This window comes from Marmota flaviventris, chromosome 7 (assembly GCF_047511675.1).
Source record: "Marmota flaviventris isolate mMarFla1 chromosome 7, mMarFla1.hap1, whole genome shotgun sequence".
NCBI classification, from domain to species: domain Eukaryota; kingdom Metazoa; phylum Chordata; class Mammalia; order Rodentia; family Sciuridae; genus Marmota; species Marmota flaviventris.
Genome location: NC_092504.1, coordinates 32,343,537 through 32,366,369, shown reverse-complemented (window position 1 = coordinate 32,366,369; position 22,833 = coordinate 32,343,537). Strand labels below are relative to the sequence as shown.

General features: G+C 43.8%; 1 protein-coding gene across 7 annotated transcripts in view; it reads left to right on the top strand.

Annotated features, from left to right (window-relative positions):
- Positions 1-2,924: 2,924 nt before the first annotated feature.
- Positions 2,925-22,833, top strand: part of Rbm47 (RNA binding motif protein 47) — a 161,136-nt gene continuing 141,227 nt past the window's right edge. The window contains exons 1-3 of one of the 7 annotated variants that reach the window (XM_034635967.2): positions 2,925-2,997; positions 3,159-3,316; positions 3,691-3,823. The gene's annotated coding sequence lies outside the window, so the exon portion shown is untranslated. Of the gene's footprint in view, positions 2,998-3,158; positions 3,317-3,447; positions 3,555-3,690; positions 3,824-4,151; positions 4,423-22,833 lie in introns of those variants that run through there. The other 6 variants (XM_071614243.1, XM_071614241.1, XM_071614236.1 and 3 more) reach the window with 6 other exon arrangements.

The following is a 22,833-nucleotide window of genomic DNA, read 5'->3' as shown; positions in this document are numbered from 1 at the left end:
ATGAGAAGTGTCCAAAACCTCCAGCCAGAATCTCTTGGCCCTTCCCCAACAACACAACTAGAAGCTAAATAAATCTTTTGAAGTTCCCTTGATCCCGCTCCCTCACTGAGTATAGGAAGAGTAGCCATAGTTCCAATAGCGTGCAATCGTCAGAAACAAACAAACAAAAAATCTGTTTCTGCTACTTACTAGAAACTTCAAGCAACTGCTGCCAACCTCAGTTTCCTAATCTGAGCAGTGGGGTGATTTAAAATGAATGTGTCTTCCCCATTTTTAACATAGTTGTGATGATTGGAGGTGGTAATTAATGTATCATTCTAAATGTTATATACTTGAGTAGCTATTATTATACTGTGGCTCTTGACAAAGGGCTGAGCCTTGCCTCCTTTGATAAGGGTGTCTTGGCATGGTGTTATTTGAATTAAGAGAAAGACAATTCGTTGTAAGCCTTAGAGTAGGTTTTTTTCCCAGGTGCAAAAGGAAATGCCATTTCCCAAGTACTTTCTCCTTGCCAGGAATTGCAGTGAGAATTTGCCTCTTGTTTAACTCCCTGAAATCCAGAGAGGTAGATGTTATTACTTAGCAAATGAAGGAACTGAAGCTCAGACCGGTTCAGCAGTCTGTCCAGTATCTCACAACTAAGAGATTCAGACTCTAAGGGAAACCAGGCTCCATGTTCTTTGCGCTCACTCCAGAACATTGCTTCATAAGCAGAAGGGAAAGAAGGAAGCAGAAAGCAAAGGGCAGGGGGTTGGAAAACCAAACGGATGCAGGAGAAGAGAGTTTGCCTAAGAATGAACAACAGCATTGCAGGGCGGGGGGGGGGGGGGGGGTGTGGGTCAGTGGGGGAGCACTTATCTAGCTAGCTATCCCCAGCACCCCCACACACTAGTAATAATGAAAAATAGGCGATTAGGTCACTCACAAAAACGAAATAACGAAAGCTTACATTTCTTTTGCCATAGCCTGACACTTAAAAAATCTATTTTAGCCAGACGTAGTCCCAGCCATTTGCAAGGCTGAAAAAGGAAGATAACTTGGTTTCACAAGTTCTAGACCAGCTTGGGTGACATAGCGAAAAAACAAACAAAAACAAAAACAAAAAAACACAAGAGACTCAGAACCATTAGGAGGACTTGCTTCCTGGAACCTGGACCTCGTCCAGGGCCATCTTCCTTGACTGCAGCCCCAGTTCACCTGGTCACACTGACCTCTGCACTTTCACCCTCACTCTAGGCAAGTGCTGTGCCACGGAGCTACAGGACTCCTGCTTTTCAACTCTCATTCTATTCCCAATCATTATTCTCTAGGCTTTCTGACCCAGTGCTTCCTATTGAAAATCCTGTTCAGAGGTGGAAACATCTGTACTCCCAAGAATGTTTCCCCTTGAATCCTCTATCTCAGAGGGTCCCTGACATTGAAAATCTTTGAAGATTCTCTGGGAAAGAAAAGAAAAATTTAGGCTAATGTGGAGTTGGTTTTCCAAGTTATTATTTATTTATTTATTTTTTTTTGATGGTAATACTGGGGATTAAATTGGGGGCACCCTACCACTGAGCTACATCCCCAGCCGTTTTTATTTTTGAGACAGGGTCTCGCTAACTTGGTGAGGCTGGCCTCAAGCTTTGTGTTCTTCCTTCCTCAGGATCCTGCATTGCTGGGGTTACAGGTGTGCATCACCATGCCTGGCTTCCAAGTTGTCTTAAGGTTGTGGAGCCCTTGTTCATGCTTGGCAGAGTCAACACTTAGGTATGGTGCAAGAACTTAGGAGTGTTCCCACTGCCTGCTATTCTCGGTGCACACTGGCTTGTATTGACAAGAGATGAATCTAAAACTCAGAAAATATTGAATTGTTCTGGGTTAAATTTTGCAGGAAGATAAAAGGTCAAAGGATGTAAAATGTTTCAGAATTCTTTTCCTAGAAGGAATCACTTTTCCCAGAGGTGGAAAAGGCTGCTTTTAGATTTAACCAGACATAGGAACTAATCCTGGCTTCATTACTCAGGGAAAACTTGGGCTAATTACTAAATCTCTGTGACCTCAGTGTCTTCATCTGCAAAATGAGAATAACAGAATCCCTCTGTAAAGAGTTGATGAGGTATGATAAGATGGGTCAAAGTGGTACAAAGGGCCTCCTTAATGTACAGGGATTATGATTTGTTTGTTTAAATGTCAAGTGGAGGATAAAGATGGAGACATGATCACATTTTAGTTTTAAATAATCACATTATATATATATATTTCTAAAATTACTTACCTCTAATTCACACTGGTTTAAGAAACCCCCCCTAGTTAAACAGCAGGTCTAAGCAAGTGCCTAAATCCAAATTAGAATTAAGCACACCCAGAGGCCAATTGGTCTTGAGTTCCCTTTCTATTACTGAACTTCATGGAATGTATAGCATACATGTCGCTTGTCACTCTTATAACTGTTAAGTGCGATGAAAATCAGTTGTACTCCCCTTCACAAATACTTTATTTTCCATTGTATTCGAGACTGTTGGTAATGAATCTAAACTGCAAAAATCCCGTCGTATGAATCTTCTAGAAACCGAGGGGGAGGGGCTTTTGAATAACTTGCTCTTGGCCTCCCACCTAACTAGTGGCAGTGCTGAGTCTGGGGTCCATTCTAACTCTCCTTTGCTGGGGGGAAAAAGAAACGTATAATAATGATAATAATGGCAACTATCACCATGTGCCAGGTACCCTTACTCTTCCAAGCTCTTTATATGTTTACCCATTTAGCCAGCAAAAAGTATTTTTGGAGCATTTCTCCACTAAAGTAGCCCAAGGAGAGACAATATCCCTCCCGCCCCGCTCCGTTGAATGACTTTGCAACCCGAAATCACAACTCGGTTTTAGGTTCCTGGTGGTGCCCGCTTCCTCTTCTAGTTTGTTTAGTCACAGAATTCGATTCCTGTTGGCGGATTCAGCGCCTCCAAACAGGCTTAGGGCTCTTTTGAAATGCGGGAGGCTCCTTCACTCTTGTATAAACAGGTAACGTGGGGGGTGGGGCACGGGTTGCAGGCGCTGGGTGGGTGCGTTCGGTGGGAGTGGGGAAGGGGTCGCCGTTGGAGCCAACTCCGCCGAGATCAGGCAAGGTTCAGACAGGCCCTGGGCTGCAGTTTCTAAATGCACTGTTTTTGTTCCCTTTCTAGAAACCAGCTGTAACACCAGGTCAGGGCGCATTAAAATGAGCCACTTTGAACGAGCGGCGCCCAGGCCCCAGGCCCTGCTGTGAAGGCCCCGGCCGAGGTCAGGACTCGGTCCGCGTGACGTGCCTTCCTACGCGGGTCCGAGCCAGGCTGTGCCGCAGGTGAGGACGCGGGCGGAGGGCCCTGGTGCCTCAGGCCCGCCTCGGGGCTCGCCGCGAGCCTACCTGCTCCTACGACCTCTTTCCCAGTGAGAGGCCGGGGGAGGGTGGGACGGCCCGGCCTGCGATCCGCAGCGGGATTCTGCGCCCGGTCCTCCAACTTAGTTCTTGGCTAGGTTTCTCTGAGCCACCCAGAGGGGGCCGGACGCCTGAGCCGCACACATGTCCCCAGGTGGAGCAGGTGCTACTTTCTGGGGCCCTTTCTGCAGGTTTGCGATGCATGGGACTGTTTGAGCGAGGGGAGGAGTCCAGCGGGTGAAGTCCCCAAATCTCTCCATCAAGGCCGATTTTTTTCTTTTTTCTTTTTTAACCTTCAGCTAAGGTATCTGCGCTCCTAAAACAACAGGAATGTTGCACTGGCCTTCAGCCAGCGGAGGCTCAGCGAGCAGGATAAAATTTCAGTGCAGATTTACGGGAAGTTGCCGGTGTTGGGAGTAAAAATCTGGTTTGGTGAGTTTAAGGGAAGGGAGTAGACAGAGACAACCTTGCTACTGTGAGGCGAATGGCCTCGGCTGGGGGAGGGCAGCGGGAGGCGGGAGGGAGGGAACCGGGAAGAGCCCGGAGACCAGACCCTGAGCGCTCCCCGCGCGCCGCGCCGGACGGACGCAGCCGGGCAGCCGGGCCGCTGGTCTCCGCGGGGTGCGGACGCGGCGCCGCTGGGCTGGGGCCATCGCCGCGCTCTGCCGGTGTCGCTGCCGCGGGGAATTGAACCCCACAGCTGCCTTGGGGTTATTGGAATGCGCAGCCCGGGACAGTGGGAAGCCGGGTTTGGGGGGAGTTGTCCTGGTGAGGAGTTCCTTCTCTGCGCCCGTCTCCAAAGTTGAGAGATTCTGACCCACTGCAATTCCCAGAGCCCCGGAGTTAAGCCTAAAACGATCTGTGGCTTTAAGCGGCGAGGTGGGAGTAGCTGGACACTCCTTATTTTGGTTTTACATTAAAAAGAGGGCGGCGGCGAAGATGTTGTAGGTTACTTCCTAGCTGTGTCAATTGCTACTGAGCGGGGACTGGTGGTAATTTCTGAAGTGGGCGACTCCAGATGCTTACCAAAGGTAAGGTGGCTTTTGGTGATCCTTGTCACTACTGTCCCTGAATCTTTCATCTGGATCCCAGTTTTGAAGTAGTAACTTCCCCCCCTTTTTCTTCGCTCGTTTTGCCTTATCTCGCTCCTTCCACCGTCTTCCTTCTGGTTCTGGTATGTTTAGTGGGAAGTAAAGGGTTTATAAAAAGATTTGTAAAGCGTCAGCTTTTGGAAAAGCAGATCATCGAACCGACAGCCCCTTCACGTTTCCTGTAGCAAAGAGTCTTTTTCCATAAAAGAAACAGATTTTTTTTTTCCACCCTTGAAAACACATGATTGGGCTGCCCAGAGGCACAGGTGACTTTAGAGTCCGATTGTTACAGTGAGATTGCAGAAGCATTCATGACTTGAGGCATCCCATTTAGGTGTTAACCAAGGCGGAAGGGGGTCTTCCTGGATTCCCTCGCCTCTGCTGGGAACCCACAGGGGAGGCTGGGTTGTTTTTTCAAAGTTAAAAATTCAATCTGTAGAAACGGGTAGGGCCTGCGGATGGTGACAGCTAACAGTCACCGGATAATTAAGAAATCAGTTAAAATAAGTGGAAGTGGAATTTTCCAAATAAATGACTCATTTTAAAATTAGATAAAAGTTTCTGGAGGTACTGTCCCAAGGCCTTTAGGGACGTGGCTTCTATTTTGAGGCTTATCAAAGTCATAGAAAAATAACCATCCTCTCAAGGTACCCAGTCAGGCCATTCCTGATTTGCACTAAAAGTAATTTTTCCCTCCCTGGTAGTGTCTTCCATTTTCTTCAGCAGGAATACAGTTGAAGATTTTATTTAAGCTTTAAGGTGAAGTCACACAGATTTTTAAGGGGAGGGAAAGCAGAGCGTTGGCAATACAACAGAAGGGGTTGTCGCAGTTTTGAGCACAAAAGGTTGGCGATTAGAACAAGAACTGCAGGTGCTGATTCTAAAAGGTGAAAGGTTGTCAGTGGTGTGGTGAACAATCACTAGACAAACCAAAGTACCCAACCAAGGGACTGAGCACTTTGTGGAAGTTTGTGCTGCTCTCAATTTAAAGAATAATGTTAAGTTGATAATCAGAGAGAAGAAAACCAACTCAATGGGAAAAGAAAGTGGGAGGAGGAAGGGAAAGGAGAAGGTAATTTGAGTTTTTGTGTATTTTTGTGTCCATCTAACCCTTCACCTTGTTCTGATTATATACAAGCCGTAGGCCTCTTTGACTTCATTTGAGGCCATACCTGGGGAGAACAGGGAATCGGAAACTTCACAAGTTTCTAGCTGCATGACTGACAGTCAGTATTTATGGAATGAAGAAGTTAAGTGACAGTAACAAAGTCTCTAGCTTAACTCTGCAGTCCTTCACTTTTCTTACAAAATAATTGTTTTTGTTTTCCAAATTCTACCTCCCAGGCCCATCCCAGGTGGTGCTGGAGGGTTGCTGGGGAATGGAACCCAAGGTCTTATGGGTGCCTGGCACTTGCTGGGTCACTGAGCCACACCCCTCCCCCCACTTAAATGAATCAGATCAAGAGTATTTTTGAACATATTTTGAATATGAATCAAAATCTGATGTTTTATTATCTTCTTGATTGTTGCCTTTTCGGAAGTTTATAGGATTGAGAATTCAATATCAACATTTTAAGCAGTGTCTATAGTTTCAGTAGTTAAAATATTTACTTCTTAATATTGCATTATTTACTTATCTATCTATTTACTGATTTTTGAGTGGTGAGTCTCACTATGTTGCCCAGGCTGGCCTCAAATTGATGATGGCTTATTAATTCTCTTGCCTTCTGAATATATTTATTTTTGATTCCTCACTGAAATGCTCTAGATTAAATTTTGAAGGGATTACACCTAAAACAGTTAGTGATCCTGAAGATGAAATAAGGTGGAAAACAAGGAAGCTGCATGTTTCTGGACACATGTTCTGAGCACCTAGTGTTTAAGACATTCAGTGTTTTCCCTCACATGATAAGAACATTCATATTAAACTATAATCTTTGGGTTACTAGTAATCAATGATTAAAAAATGGGGTTTTGGCTCAGTGGTAGAGTGCTTGCCTAGCACCTGTGAGGCACTGGGTTCGATTCTCAGCATCACATAAAAATAAATAAAATAAAGGTATTGTGTCCATCTACAATTAAAAAATAATTTAAAATATTAAAAAAAGATTAATGTAGATGAAATAGTTTTCTTACAAGACGATTGAATATGCTTTATAAATTCTACTTTTTGTTTTTTCTTTTTTATAGTGCTGGGGATGGAACTCGGGACCTTATGCATGTTAGATAAGGGTTCTATCCTTGAGCCACACCCTCAGTTCTCAAATTCTATTCCTGAGCCCCAAACTAAAATAAGTCCTATCCCATTTTGCAGTTATGGAACCTGTATGCATGGGACTTCACACCTCTGTAAAGGGTCTGTTTTGTTATGCAACACACAGAATGCTGTTTTCAGCCTTGATTTTCCAGAATGGTGTTTTTTCCAGTCATTTCTTCAAGGAAAGCTAAAAGGATTTAGTTGGAGGGGAAAAAATAAGTAAATCATATCCCAAATAATTGAGCCCCCTCTGTCCTTCTGAAGATTGAACCTAGGGCCTGCACATGCTAGGCAAGCACATTACCACTGAGCTATACCCCCAGCTTTTTATAAAATTTCTTACTTTGAGACAGGGTCTTTGACCAGATTGGCCTTGAATTTGACATCGGCTTGCTACAACCTCTTGTGTAGCTGGGATTACAGGTGTGCCCACCCTAGGCCCAAATGTTTTGTGTGTTTCCACTTGCACATCTCAAGTCCTCTCCCTGTTTTTTTTTAGGAAAGGCTAAGGAAGTGAGTACAGGGTGCTGGTGTGGGAGAGAGATTTCCTTAAAACTGGATCTGGATCCAGGCTCAGGGATTTTGGTATCCCAAAGAATACATAATCTTGGAAAAAACAAAAAGCAAACCAAAACAAAAAAATTTCCTACTGTGAAGAGGGCTTAAATTTGGGAATCGTAAGATTTAGGAAAAGGAGATGTTTTGCTAGAACGCAGAATTTGCATAACCAATTTACATAAAGTTACAATGAAGACATTTAATGCACCTTAAAGTGCTTGTCAGAATGAGTCCAAGTTAAAAGTTATGTTGGAACCTTCCAACTCCTGGCCTGATGAAGAGATATGTTTTTCCTCTTGGGAGCACTCTCTGTCTTAGGATGACGTTGATTTTCTGGTTTAATACCATCAGAGTTGCATGTTAGTCAGAACAGCCACCTGCTCAGTCATTGCTTCAGAGAACCACCTGGTGAAGATTTTCCATAAATGGCAATGCAGGGATGACTTGGGGTACAAGAGAGGTGCGGCCTCAGGACCCTCCAGGTAACTGGTGTAAAAATGATAATAAGTAATCATCTTGTTGCCACCTCTAGTTGTTGGAAACATCTCATGCTGGAGACGTGGGGGTGGTGGTGGCATGCGGCCACTTTGTATGTGCCATCCAGAATCACCTGGTAAAGCACTCCTGAGATGGTCTCAGTTGGTCACAGCTTGATTTTGATTTGATATTTCTCACAGTTGCTTTTCTTTCTGTTTGGTCAGCATCTATATGGGGAGAGGAGGTTAGGTGGGGGTAGGAGATATCTTCCCCCTGGAGTCATTTAACACCCCCTCACACCCTGCTTTTAAGAATCTCTTTTTGCTCTGAAAATAGTTTAGGGGAGAAATTTTCCAGTTAAAGTAGAAAGGAAGAGAAGTCTAGAGGAACAGGTGGCCAAGAAACCGGTGCGTTCAGCATGTGCTACTAGTGAGAAATTCAATAGAAAGTTCACAGGGAAATTATCCACGTCCTTAAACTCTTGCAGGTGAACTGGCGACTGTGGGAATTTGAGGCTTCTTCCCACCTCTGTAACTGGAAGGTTTCTAGTGGGCCACAGGAGATGCTGATTTGATTGAATTCAAGATACCATCTCTTGGTACAGCCAAAACTAAGCTGATTGCAAAAGGCACAAGCCCTTTGTCTTACTCCCACCGCCTGCCTTCCTTCCATTTTCCGCTGGTTTCAGGACAGCACCCCAAATTACACTTATGTTTATACAACTTTTATATAGAATATGAATTTTTATTGTTGGTGTGACTCTTCAGTGTTTGTTTATCATAGGAACTCAGTTTATGTAAAAATGATTTGTTGGTGTGTTCAGAGGTATATAAGTTTATGTTTATAAAATACCAAAAACCCCAAAGTAACCTGATGGTATAGTAGAAGCACTGGACTCCAGAAGGTCTTTTTTTGGCGGGGAGTACCCAGGACTGAACTCAGGGGCTCTTGACAACTGAGCCATATCCCAGCCCTATTTTATTTAGAGACAGGGTCTCACTGAATTGCTTAGCCCCGCACCATTGCTGAAGCTGGCTTTGAACGCGTGACCCTCCTATCTCAGCCTCCTGAACCACTGGGATTATAGGCCACCGTGCCCAGCTCTAGCAGGTCTTTTAGTACCCCACTGGAGGTTTTAGGGTCATTTTAGAAACCAAAAGTACAATCTCTACCTTTCTGAAGGCCACCTGGGAGAGATGGCATCAGAAGACAAAGTGGTAGCCTACTCCTGAAAACCTGTTGTGTTTTGGCAAAATATTAACCCTCTTGTTTCCGTGGATTTTTGGTTCTGAAAACGTGTATTTTACTTAGAAATTATAGTCAGTCACATTAATGAAGAAAACAATATCCAGTTTCCCCCAATCAAGACATTTTTCTTTGGAGATAACTGAATGTTTGTGGTTCTTATGAATGTGATACCCCCATAAGTGTGTCTTGAATGAAAGGGGGTCCCTTAAAACTGTAGCTTCCTAACTGTGCTTTACCAGGGCTCTTGGTCAATTTTATTTTTTGGGGGGGAGTACTGGGGGTTGAACTCAGGGGCACTCGACCCCTGAGCCATATCCCCAGCCCTATTTTGTATTTTATTCAGAGACAAGGTCTCGCTGAGTTGCTTAGCACTTCGCCATTGCTGAGGCTGGCTTTGAATCACGATCCTCCTGTCTCAGCCTCCCAAGCTGGTGGGATTACAGGCATGTATCACTGAGCTTGGCTTCTTGGTATTTTTTTTTTTTAATATATATATATATTTTAGTTGTAGATGAACACAATATCTTTATTTTATTTATTTTTATGTGGTGCTGAGGATCGAACCCAGTGCCTCACACATGCTAGGTAAGCACCACTGAGCCAGAAGTCCAGCCCTCTTGGTCAAGTTTTGAAAAAAATATAAATTTTTTTTTTTTAGTTGTAGGTGGACACAATAATTTTATTTTTTTGTGGTGCTGTAGACCAAACCCAGTGCCTCACACATGCTAGGTGAGAGCTCCACCACTGAGCCACAACCCCAGCCCCTCTTGGTCAATTTTGCTCATGTTCCTTGAGGCTGGGTGGAAGGAACCTGTTTCTAGGAGGGATGGGTAACCCTCACATGGGTGAGCAAGAGTCAGCTATATATCTCAATGGGCAGTGCATGGTGTACAGCCAATGCTGGACATTGTGCAGCTGACAGGGGCAGGATGCTGGTACCTGACCCAGGAAATGTCCACCTTAAAAATTATAATGAAAAAGTTTCTACCTTAGGGCTGGGGATGAGTAGTTCAGAGTTCGTGTTTAGCATGTATGATGCCCTGGGTTCCACTCACACAGACAGAAGTCAAAAAGATATCAGGGCACTATGATCTGGCGCTCTCTCTCTCTCTTTTAAATTAATCCCCACTCCCACCCCTGAAGGGCCAGGGACTGAACCCAGAAGTGCTCTACCACGAAGCTACCTCAGCCCTTTCCAAATTCTGTTTCCTGACTGGGTCTTCCTATATTGCTGAGGCTGGCCTGAAACTTGTGACTCAGTCATTTTTACAAAGCATTTTATGTGCCAAAAGAAAAATAACATAGTACTAAAGTATTTAATGAAATGGAGAAGTTCTTTTTTTCAGGTGATCCCTATTCTGAGAAACGTCTGTTTGGACTTTTCAAGCTCAGGTAAAACATTCATTTTTCTAAAAGTGGGGATCTGATGTCTGTGATAATAGCACTGTGATTTTTTTTTGAGAAGATAGCTTAAATAATATTTCTTTTTGTTGGTTGTCATTTATTTTAAAAAATAATGACACGGTTCCTGGTATACCAAGCCCTTGCCAAGATTAGGCCCATCCTCAGTCGCCTTCTCAAGACAAAGTTGCCTTTGTGTAACTACAATGGAGAGGGTTCAGTGACACAGAAAACTCAACGGGGCGCTGCAGGTTATTATTAACAGAAGATTCAATACCTGATGTTTTTGTTTTTGTTTTATATTCTATCAGCTAATATCCATGATATATTAATATCCATGATATATTTCTTCATGCAGAGGATCTTTCTATTGGGGAGAATGTGCTGGTTGTGGATTTACCTTGGAGTTTAGTCAGATTATAAAAGCCCAAAGCTGCAGGGTGCTAATGCAGAGAGCTCAGCCCTGTGGGCTGGTTTGTTCTCAGGGTAATCAGTAGAGTTTGGTCACATGTGGAGAGAAAGAAAAGGGATTTAGCCAGAATAAAAATGACAATTTGGGGGACAGGATGACTATTCACACAGAATTCAAACTCCATAGCCAAGTAGTAAAGGGCATAAACCACCTTGATTTTGATCTTGGCTCTATCCCTTGTTTCATGTGATTTTAAGTTGGTAACCTAAAAAAAAAAAAAATCACCCAGTGACTCAGTTTCCCCAGTTGTAAAATGCCTACCTCACAGGGTTGTTATGAGGATTAACCACTTGTATGTAAAGAGTTTTGAATGGAGAGCTGGGCAGGGTGGCACATGCCTGTAATCCCAGCCTCTTGGGAGCTGAGGTAGGAGGATTGCAAGTTTGAGGGCCAGCATGGGCAATTTAGCAAGACCCTGTCTCAAAATAAAAAAGTAAATAAAAAGGGCTGGGGATGTAGCTCAGTGGTAAAGCATCCCTGGGTTCAATTCCCAGTACTGAAAATGAAAAATTTAGAACAGAGCTGGGGATGTAGCTCTGTGGTAGAGGGCATGCTTAGTATAGATTAGGCCCTGGGGTCTATTCTTAGCACTGCCAAAAAAAAGAAAAAAGAAAAAAATAAGTTTAAACAGACAGTGGCTGATGTATAATCTGAATGATATGGTAAGTAATCAATATGATATGCATCACATTTGAAAGCATTTTGGTGTTTGAATGTTATCTCACTCCCCTACTCCATAAAATAATTTTCTTTTTCTTTTTTTTTAATATTTATTTTTTAGTTGTACATAATACCTTTATTTTGTTTATTTTTATGTGGTGCTGAGGATCGAACCCAGGGCCTCGCATGTGCTAGGCGAGCGCTCTACCACTGAGCCACAACCCCAGCCCCTTTCTTTCTTTTTTTTTTTTTTTTAAATATTCTTTTAGTTGTCAATGGACCTTTATTTTATTTATATGTGGTGCTGAGGATCGAACCCAGGGCCTCACACATGCTAGTCAAGTGCTGTACCACTGAGCCCCAACTCCAGCCTGAAATAATTTCCTTGTGTGGCCTTTTCTGCTGGTTGGAATCCAGGATTCTCTTCCTAATATCATTCCTTGGCTTTGACCAAATGGCCATTGCCACTGTTGGCAGACCCTATTTTGCAGTTGTTTTGGTTCTTATAGCATACTAAGTTATTTAGAATCACCAAGGTGGAGACTGTCAGTGTCCTGCTGAAAATGGAGTGTGGATTCTGGGATGGCTAATGGAAAGGTGAAATTTTCAGTGAATAAAAATAAAAATGGAATACATCAGTCAGGCGCCGTGGCGCATGCCTATAATCCCAGGGGCTCTGGAGGCTGAGGCGGAGGATCGCTAGTTCAAAGCCAGCCTCAGCAAAGCGAGGTGCTAAGCAACTCAGTGAGACCCCGTGTCTCTAAATAAAATACAAAATAGGGCTGGGATGTGGCTCAAGTGCCCCTGAGTTCAATCCCTGGTACCCCTCACCCCCCCAAAAGTAATACATCAAACTTAAGTAGTTCCTATGGACTTTCATTGATTGGTATTTCCTAGTCATAATCATTACATACAGTAATATACAGTATGGAGCTTTGTCAGAACTGCCATATGCCTAATGTGTCTGTTCCCCATGGCATTTTATGTCACCACTTACTTTTATACATATACTGTTTTTCCTAGACAACAGATATGAAGTGCCTTGGAGGTGGGATTTGTGCCTGAATAATATTTGCATCCTTTAATGCAGTTGGTCTATCATGAGTGTTCAATAACTAAAAATAAGATGTTCTTCATCCAAATATATTGACATTTAAAATAATGCTCTTTTTTTTGCATTCTGTGGATATGTATTATACATCATATTTGTTTAGATGGTGTCCTATTTCTTCCACAAGGGTTTTACCAAAACTTGTTGGATGGAAGAAGTACTATAGTGCTGCAGTAAACTGGCAGGAATGAGTCAGAGCAGAAGCCCTGTTCTCAGCCAAGCCTCTGGAAACATGGATTGGCAGGGTGGGGTAGGGACAGAGCAGGACGGGTGGCAGGAGGAACTGCCAAGTACTCAGGTGCCTATCACCTATTGTTAAAAGTTTATATCTCTGTTGGCGCAGTGACCCACAGCCGGCCTGTAATCCCAATGGTTTGGGAGCCTGAGGCAGGAGGATCAAAAGTTCAAAACCAGCCTCAGCAACTTAGTGAGGTCTTAGTTAGACCCTGTCTCAAAAAAAAAAAAAAGGCTGGGCCTGTAGCTAGGAAGTAGAGCGCTTGCCTAGCACTGGGTTTGATCCTCAGCACCACATAAAATAAATAAATAAAATAAAGGTATTATGTCCATTTACAGTTAAAAGAAAGAAAAGAAAAAAAAAAGGGAGGGGGTCTGGCAAAGTGGTTCAGTGGTTAAGCACCCTGGGGTTCAATCCCTGATACCAAAAAACAAGTTTATACCTCTTTTTCTGCCGTTTCGTGTATCGTTTGAAAAGGTCGTGCTGCTTGCTGAGTGTTTTTTTTTTTTCCTTTTCTCCCTTTTTGGTGGTGCTGGGGATCAAACCAAGGGCCTCATGGATGCTAGGCAGGCCCCCTACCACTGAGCCACATTCCCAGCTCCAAACGGGTCCCCCTTGCCAATGGATAATGAAGGAAAGGAGAAAACAGTGCGTGTTCTCATGATTAGAAGGCACTTACTAGATAATTCTTGGAAGAAAGAAGCATCTTTCCTCAAAATTAAGCAGAGTGACCAAGAGATCCCTAGAGGAAGGACTCTCTCCGCCGGGTATCCAGGCGGGGAGCCCCGGCAGTGTGGTTTTTTCTGGTAGACTGTGGTGTAGCTCTTCCTTGGGGAAAAGAGGTGAGAAGGAGGACAGGTGAGTGGAGAAGTAGAGAATCGCCTCCAGTGAAATCCTGTTGCAGAGCAAAGGGAATCCAATCACCAGTCAGCTCCTCCCACTCGGTACACCCGAGGGTTTGGCCCAGGGACCTGTCTTGCTTTTTGCCCCACACTGTGGGTTTCAGGATCCACCTCAAGGCATGTGGAGATTTGCCAGTGAATAAACAGAAATCGCCAGCTCCAGTGGTACTCGTGAGCCCAGAATGGAAGCTGGGAGTCACTTCCTCAGTGGGAGCTGTCACAGGATACAGATCCTGAAACTAAATGGTGACAGCTGTGTTCCCCACATCCTGGTAATGGTGAAGGGTCTTGCTCTTTGCCCATTGGCTAAAGAGAGTCCGTGGGACTGCAGAGTCTGCTTCTCTGTCCATGCTTTGGCCTCACCCATCACCCTGTATACTCTGTTCTTGGCCTAGTATTTAGAGTGACTCTCAGAACAGAGGTCAGATCCAGTCAGCCTGCTGCTGAAAGGCATCCAGTGCCTCCCAATCTCATCCAGGGGCCAGAGGCACTATATTTCTAGTCCTGTTTCGTATGTGTGTGTGTGTGTGTGTGTGTGTGTGTGAGAGAGAGAGGGGGGGGGGGGACTGAATCCAGGACCTTGCTCATGACAGGAGAACACTCATACTACTCAACTATATCCCCAGCCCCTGCCCTGTTTTCTGATCATCTCCTACCACTCACCCTGCTTCTTTTTTTTTTTTGTAGTTTTTTTTTTTTTACTGGTTCAAAACATTACAAAGCTCTTGACATATCATATTTCATACATTAGATTCAAGTGGGTTATGAACTCCCATTTTTACCCCAAATACAGATTGCAGAATCACATCGGTTACACATCCACATTTTTACATATTGCTATACTAGTGTCTGTTGTATTCTGCTACCTTTCCTATTCTCTACTATCCCCCCTCCCCTCCCCTCCCATCTTCTCTCTCTACCCCATCTACTGTAATTCATTTCTCTCCTTGTTTTTTTTCCCATTCCCCTCACAACCTCTTATATGTAATTTTGTATAACAATGAGGGTCTCCTTCCATTTCCATGCAATTTCCCTTCTCTCTCCCTTTCCCTCCCACCTTATGTCTCTGTTTAATGTTAATCTTTTCCTCCTGCTCTTCCTCCTTGCTCTGTTCTTAGTTGCTCTCATTATATCAAAGAAGACATTTGGCATTTGTTTTTTAGGGACTGGCTAGCCACATTTTTTAATCCATTCATCTATTGAAGGGCATCTGGGTTGGTTCCACAGTCCTAGCTATTGTGAATTGTGCTGCTATGAACATCGATGTGGCAGTATCCCTGTAGTACGCTCTTTTAAGGTCCTCAGGGAATAGCCCGAGAAGGGCAATAGCTGGGTCAAATGGTGGTTCCATTCCCAGCTTTCCCAGGAATCTCCATACTGCTTTCCAAATTGGCCGCACCAGTTTGCAGTCCCACCAGCAGTGTACAAGTGTACCCTTTTCCCCACATCATCGCCAGCACTTGTTGTTGTTTGACTTCAGAATGGCTGCCAGTCTTACTAGAGTGAGATGGTATCTTAGGGTGGTTTTGGTTTGCATTTCTCTGACTGCTAGAGATGGACTCACCCTGCTTTCATCACACTTGCTTTCTCTGTGTGAGGTGCATGACACATTCATGCCACAGGGCCTTTGCACTCGCTGTTCCTTGTCCCTGAACCACTGTCCCCAAATATCCCCACGATAGACTAATTCACCTCCTTTAAGTCTTTGCTCTCCTTCCCCCTGTCTATTTACATATTTACTTTTGAGATGGGATCTCACTACAGCTGCCAGGCTGGCCTTGAATTTCTAGGTTCAAGTAATTTTTCCCCCCTTAGCTTCCTGAATGGCTGGAACCACAAAGAGGCTCCACCATAATTGGCTGCCTCCCCCCATTAAAAACGGCAATTCCTCCATCCTCTTGGCGTGCTGACTCCCTCTGGTATTTGTCACTTTTTAACATGCTCCATACCCTTATGACTTATGATCCGTCTCACTCCCACTAGAATGCTTGCTTCATGTATTGATGTTACCCAAGCACCTTAGAGGTAGCATCCACCACAGAGTCGGCACCCCATAAATATTTGTTGAATGAATAAGACACCCGGGCTTTCACCTAGCACACAGAGGACTGAAACTCTATTCCTATAACTTGTGTTTTACTCAAAGCACAACCGTGCAGACATCCTTCTGAGTGGGCGTGGGTTTCCTCCCAGGCCTCTTCTCCTAAGCTGCCATGTCTCCTGCGGTTTCATTATTTTCTGTGCCACCACAAGCCCTTGATGGAGGCGATGACTAAGGAGTGAGTGGGGCAGGGCCAAGTGTGGGGTGTCGCAATCTCTCAGCACTTCCCCATTTCCAAATCAAAGCCTGGCTTTGGCAACCTTCGCGTGATTTCCATCGAAATCTCCCAGCCCTGCTTGGAACCAGTCTTGTGAATCGCGCCGGATGATCACGCTGGACTAATGCATGGTACCTCATTGTTTATCGCTTTTTCTCTTGTCATCTAACGATAATGAGTGATGCTTCTGAAAATAACTGTCGTCACGTTTCTTCCACTGTCTCTCTTGACCTCCGAGGTTTTTTTGCCAGGTGCCAACTGCTGCTGCAGGAGTCCATCTAGATTTTTCTTGGTGGTAAAGCTCAGTTAGGTATTTTGCCTTGACCTGGCATGAAACAGAATTTCTAGTGTCAATGTCTGAGTCTTTAGTATTTCCCTACAGCGTTTGTACAAGACCTTGGCCTTGCCTTTTACTGATTAGCAAACCGACTTTCTAATCTATCATGCTTGATTGCTAGCTTGGCCTGTTTCCTTGGACAGTTACCTGGGTTCAGTAAAATCACTTCTGGCCTTTGGAGGTACAGCACCCTCTGTGCTTTCCTCCGCCTTATAACCTAACGCACTGCAGAAGGCCTCCCCGGGGCTGGTAGGATCCTGAGGCTCTTAGGCTTGGGGCTCCTAGGCCCATCTCTGGAAGGTGAGTGTAGACTCCAGGATGGTTCTTCGCAATTGTAGAAAAAAAAAAAGACAGTAGTATGTGGGTTCTTCTGAGAGTAGGTGAAAACCCTGGCTTTAGTTTTTCTGATTGTTGTTATTTTTCTGCTCTCTGCAGGGCTGAGGATTGAACCCAGAGCCTCCATACTAGGCAAGCACTCTACCACGGAGTTACTTCCTTGGCCCTGTTTCTGATTATTGTTATCGTGGTTTATGGCTGATTTAGAATTGTTTGGGTTTTTAAAAGTTGATTTGGGGGTGTATGTAGCTCGATGTTAGATTGCTTGCCTTGTGTGTAAGGCCTTAGGGTCAATCCCCAGCGCACATACAAACAAACTAACTCAATAAAAGTTGATTTGAAGCCATCCTCATGATCAATAGTAATAGGACAATTTGTGGAGGTGTTAAAAAACAAACACTAGGCTATTGTGGCTCAGTGGTGTCATTTGCACACTTAGCAGGTGTGAAGCCCTGAGTTCAGTCCCCAGCACGAAAACAAAACACACAAACTATCTTAATAAATACAGTTAATATCCGTTGTTCTTTCTGCCAGTAATTTTGTTATTTGCCATATATACTGAATGGGACATCAGAAATGAATAGCATATAAATGTTAAATTAGACCTATCTTTAATAATATACTATGTAAGCTGGGTTCCTGTAATTCCACCCACTTGGGAGGCTGAGACAGAAGAACTGCAAGTTCAAGGCCAGCCTGGGCACCTTAGTGAGACTGTCATAAAATCAAATAATAAAATAATAAGGTTAGGGACAAACTGTGTGGTGGCACATGCCTGCAATCCCAGTGACTTGGGAGGCTGAGGCAGGAGGTTCACAAGTTTGACGCCAGTCTTAGAAACTTAGTGAGGCCCTAGGCAACTTAGTGAGATCCTTTCTCAAAGCTAATAATAATAATAATAATAATAATAAAGGTTGGGGATATAGCTCAGTGGTATAGTACTTGCCTAGCATTTGTGAGGCCCGGAGTTCAACCTCCCTCAAACTATATGCACATATATACATATATATGTATATACACATATATCTAAGTATATATACACACATAAACACACACGTTATGTAGAGGGCGCTGGTGGTAATTATTTATCCAACAAAATCAGTAAATGTGTCTTAAACGAGTTTAAACTAGATACATTGAAAAGACTTGTTGTTCTTGTGTAGACACAACCTTGATTTACTTTTTGAGCTTCGTGCCAGACACTGGCTACCAGGTAAGCTGTGGTAAAGAAAAGTCCTCTGCTCTCAAGGGGCTGTCTTTGGGTGTTTGGGGGTGGAGACAGGGAGTTCCTGGAAGAGCCCACAGGGCTAGACAGTAGGCCAGGTAGCGGGATTCAGGAGGCCCCTCCAGGGACGTGATACGGAGGAGTGTGATGGACAGGGAGATGGGATGGTCCTGGGAACGCCTGGTGTGGTGAGTCACTTAAGAAGGCCCACGCGGCTGAGGTAGGGTATGGGGGTTACCGAGGCCCAAAGCTTGCATTTTCTTCCTCCAAGCCTAGGAAGGAGCCACGAGAGAGGGTTTCCTTGTTGGCAGAGAGCTCTGATTCTGAGCGAAGGCTGGAGGGGAGGGAGGGAGTCCCATAACAGAACAAGACCGTGGAGCCCTCTGAAGGTGGTGGTGCAGACGGAGAGAATCCCACCCTGGGATGGGGTTTTCTGTGCCTGCCTCTTCTATAGCCTGAGTGCAGGCCTGGCAGGGCCTCGCCAATGGTTGGCAGAAACCACAAGCTTTGAAGGCCTGGCTCTATGGGTGAGAGAGAGGATGGGGCTTCTTGCTTGGTTACTGGGTGCACTGCCAGAGATGGGGGAGAACAAATTTGAGCTGGATTTTGGAGGTCCAGAGTTTGTTCTGGGGCATGTTTTTTGAGATGTCTGTTAACCCCCCAGGAAATGTTGTACATTACCTTTTTGTATGCTGTGACTTCTGCAAGAGCAAGAGACACTCTAGTGTCTAGTGTCCTTCTTGGCAACTATCTTCTATTTCATTGTTTCTCTTTTTATTATTGTGTCCAGATATGCAATTATAGAGTGTATGATTTTTATTTATGTATCACAAGTGAGAGGATAATACTAATTGACACCTCCTAGTATCTTAGTCTGTTTTCTGTTTCTACCACAAAATACCCAAGTTCAGATATTTATAAAGAATAGAAGAGTATTTGGCTCACAGTTCTGGAGGCTGGGAAGTCCAAGTCTGGTGTGGGTATCTGCTTGGTGCCTGGTGAGGGCCTTCTTGACAGAGACAGAGCAACTGTGCCAGCTCAGGTCTCTCTTTCGTCTTCTTATAAAGCCACTAATGCCATCATGGGGTTTCCTTCCTCATGACCACATCTGATTCTAAATTACTTTCCAAAGGCGCCACCTCCAAATAACATTCACGGGCTGGGGATGTGGCTCAAGTGGTAGCGCGCTCGTCTGGCATGCGTGCGGCCCGGGTTCGATCCTCAGCACCACATTCCAACAAAAGATGCCGATAACTTAAAAAAATAAATAAATATTAAAAAAAGAAAAAAAAAACATTCACTGTAAACTTTTGGGGGACACATTAAAACAGACATAGTGTATAGGAAACTCATGGGAACTGGGTTAGAGGAGCAAATGTTAAACACAGGTAAACCCCAAACCCAAACCCAAACAGAATGAAAACACCTTAAAAGGGTCTGGGATGGAGCTCAGAAGTAGTGCCCTTGGAGGTCCTGGGTTCCGTCCTCGTCATCCCAAACAAAACAACAAAGCTTAAGTATCATTTTGGTCATCAAGAATCTTCTGGGGCTGGGGTGTAGCTCAGTGGTAGAGTGTTTCCCTAGAATGTTCAAGGCCCTAGGTTTGACCACAAAAAACAAAAACTGAAAGAACCCAAAAGAGGGGCTTGGGACTGTGGCTCAATACCGGAGCACTTGCCTAGCACATGTGAGGCACCGGGTTCAATCCTCAGTACCACATTAAAAAAAAAAAATGTTAAAATGCTCAAAAAATATTTTTAAAAAAATCCACAAAGAGACTCTTCTGATTCTAATTAGTCTTATATGTTCACCAAAAATATAATTTTCCCATTATATACAAATACATAGTTTATAGTAATAAATGTATTTAGCCATACATTAAATGTTATCTTATGTATACTTAATACAGTGAATATATTTAACATGTTAAATATATTTTATATATATTCAGTATATAGCTACTCAGTTTATAACATTAGATAACATAATCACTAGTGGAAACTAAATAGAAATCATTTCATGAACAAAGAGGTTCATTCAGCATTACAAAAGAGAAAAGAAAATATTTCGAATTGAAATGGTGAATGTCGTTATGAGCTACAATCACTTGGAGGCATGCAAATCCAATCTGTATGTATGGACACTGTAACACTGGATCCATTTAGAACATGCAAATCTATTTCTTGTCTTCTCCTTGTCTAGCTTTCAGGTCTGTTGTACTGCTGCATACTCTGTGGGAGGAAATTGAGGTCAGTCCAGACACTGCAAAAAAAAAAAAAACCCAAAAAAAAAACCCCTATTTATTTATTTATTAGGTGGGGTTTTGCTATGTTTCCCAGGCTGGTCTTGAACTCTGGGGCTCAAGTGATCTTCCTGCCTCAGCCTCCTGAGGAGCTGGTCCTGTAAGTGTGTGCCACCATACCCTGCCGGGTTCACTTTAAACTACATGATGAAAGGCTGACGTGTGTCATTAGCAAACCCAGTTTGTGAGCTTCTAGAGCCCAGAGCAAGTGCTGGGGATGTGACAGAAAGCAAGGCAAAGGTCTTTAGGAGCTTAGAGCCATCTTTAGGAGCTTAGAGCCATGAATGTTTTAGATCTTGATTTTTAGTACCAAAGCTATAAGGCTCCATGTCCCTCCCACGATTATTCTTAAAAAAAAAAAAAAAAAGCATATATTTTCAAAATCATAGGAGTAAAATGGTATGATTTGGGATTGAAACAATAAGAAACTAATGTCTCAAAATGTGATGTTTTAAGATGCCTTAAACCATTAGGGTTGGGTGGAGGAAGGAGAGAGGTTATGATGGACGTTTCGCATTAGAGTTATAGAAACTGTCATCGGTTGCAGCTGTTTATTTTGGTGTGTCAACGCCAGTGGAACCCATCAAGTGTGATCAAATTTATTATTGCTTAATTGGACCAAATGGTGTGGTTGTTGGTTTTGCCCAAGATGGGTCACTTTCCAAAAGGATATGTGGCTCCTAAAGTTTTCACATTTAAAATTCTGTTTTTAACATTTGTGATAAGAAGTATTCTTGGTGAGGAGCTGTGTTGATGTATACCTATAATAATCACATAGAGAAAGGAGGAGGCTGTGTTTGAGTAACTGCGCATCTGCTAGCTGTCATAAAATACTTGAATTGAAAGTTGATGCAAGAAAATAGTAATGGCTAACATTTATTGAGCACATACTGTGTGCCAGAAATTACCTTATTTAATCAATGAAACTTTTCCTAATGAGTAGGTCCTGCTTTCTATCCATTTGACAGGTGTGGAAATGAGATACTGACCTGCCAAGTAACTTGCCCTCGGTAAATGGAGGTTAGAGTTCAGACTCCTGTAGGACTTCCCATGAGGTCAGGTTTGGAAAAACTTGGTTCCTGGACCAGGACTCAGTCTTACTGGGATCTGCCATTGACTTTTATCACTTCAAACAATTGAGCTTGAACATGGCACTTCATCTTGTTAGCTTTAAAACTGGATAGAAGGGAGGAGAGGTTTTGAACTAGACCTTGACTCTTACACAGCTCTAAACGCCCCCCCCCCCCGCCCCTTCACGGTTCAAATCTGTGGTGTTCTTAGGATGTTTAAGGGAAAGATCAGAAAAGGGATGGATGGGGGCAGTCACCCTGGCGTCAAGTCATAGGAAGGAAACTGCTAGGTGAGGTGGTTTGTTACAAATCCTACAAAGTTCTTGCAGACTTGGTTCTTGACTCCTGGATGCCATCTGAGAGAGTCACAATGGCTGCTGTGTAGTATGGGGCTACCCCAGTCAGTGGCTCTCCACTGAGAAAAATTTTGTCTTCCAGAAAACATTTGAGCACGTCTGGACTCTTTCCTTTTGGTTGTCATAATCTGGGGGTCGAGGTGTTACTGGTGTCCAGTTGGTGGAGGCTGAGGACCTGGTAAATGGCCTTCAGTGCACCAGAGAGCCGCTCACAGCCAGGAATTATCCAGTGCAGAATGTCAGTAGTGCCAAGGCTGAGAAATTGCTGTCTAGATGAGGCTTTGCTTTCCATAGCCACTGCTGTCCTACACACCCAGGACAGTGTTCCTTCCTTTAATCGTGTGTGTGGGAGAGTGGGTCGGAGGGAGGGCTTGCACATGCTAGACAAGTGCTGTACCGCTGAGCTACACTCCTGCTTCTTCCTTTAGATTTTAACACTGATCTCTCTTGTGATGATTCAGGGGTCAGGGAGAAATGGGGAGATGGTCAGTAGCAAAACCACTGTTTTCTGTTCTTAAGACATAAGTGGTCACCAGCAACCTGCTAGAAGAGCCCCCAAATTAATAGTTTGATTTCCCCTTTGCAGCAGATTCTGTTCCCAATGACAGGGTCTCCACTGTCTCCTTCTCAGATTCTGAGCATGTTTCCTTACGAACTTTTGGTATTACTAAAATACTTCTGGATTGTCATCCTGGTTGTTTATAAATTTCTAACAGAGCTGGGTTTTGAGAAAGTTTGTTAGCAGGGTCCTTCAGACCTAAAGATGCCTGAAGTTTAAGGTTTTAGGTTAGATAGAATGAAGTTGTCCTATGCTTTATCAAATCTCTATCTTGAGTTCATTTAAGGTGAAAAGTGCTTACATGGCACTCTTAACTCCTTGGAGGGACAAGATCTATGCTAATTGAATATGTGCAGTGACTCAGCTGCACTGTCAACAACTTTGGAAAACAGCAAACATGCAAGGATGGCTAGAAATGATCTCTGTGTACTGCGCTCACATTTTCCTTTGAAGAAATGTCTTGGTCAATATTTAATGTCCTGCAGATTTGGAGCAGAGAGATAAATGTGTTTGTAGTTGTTCTTGGC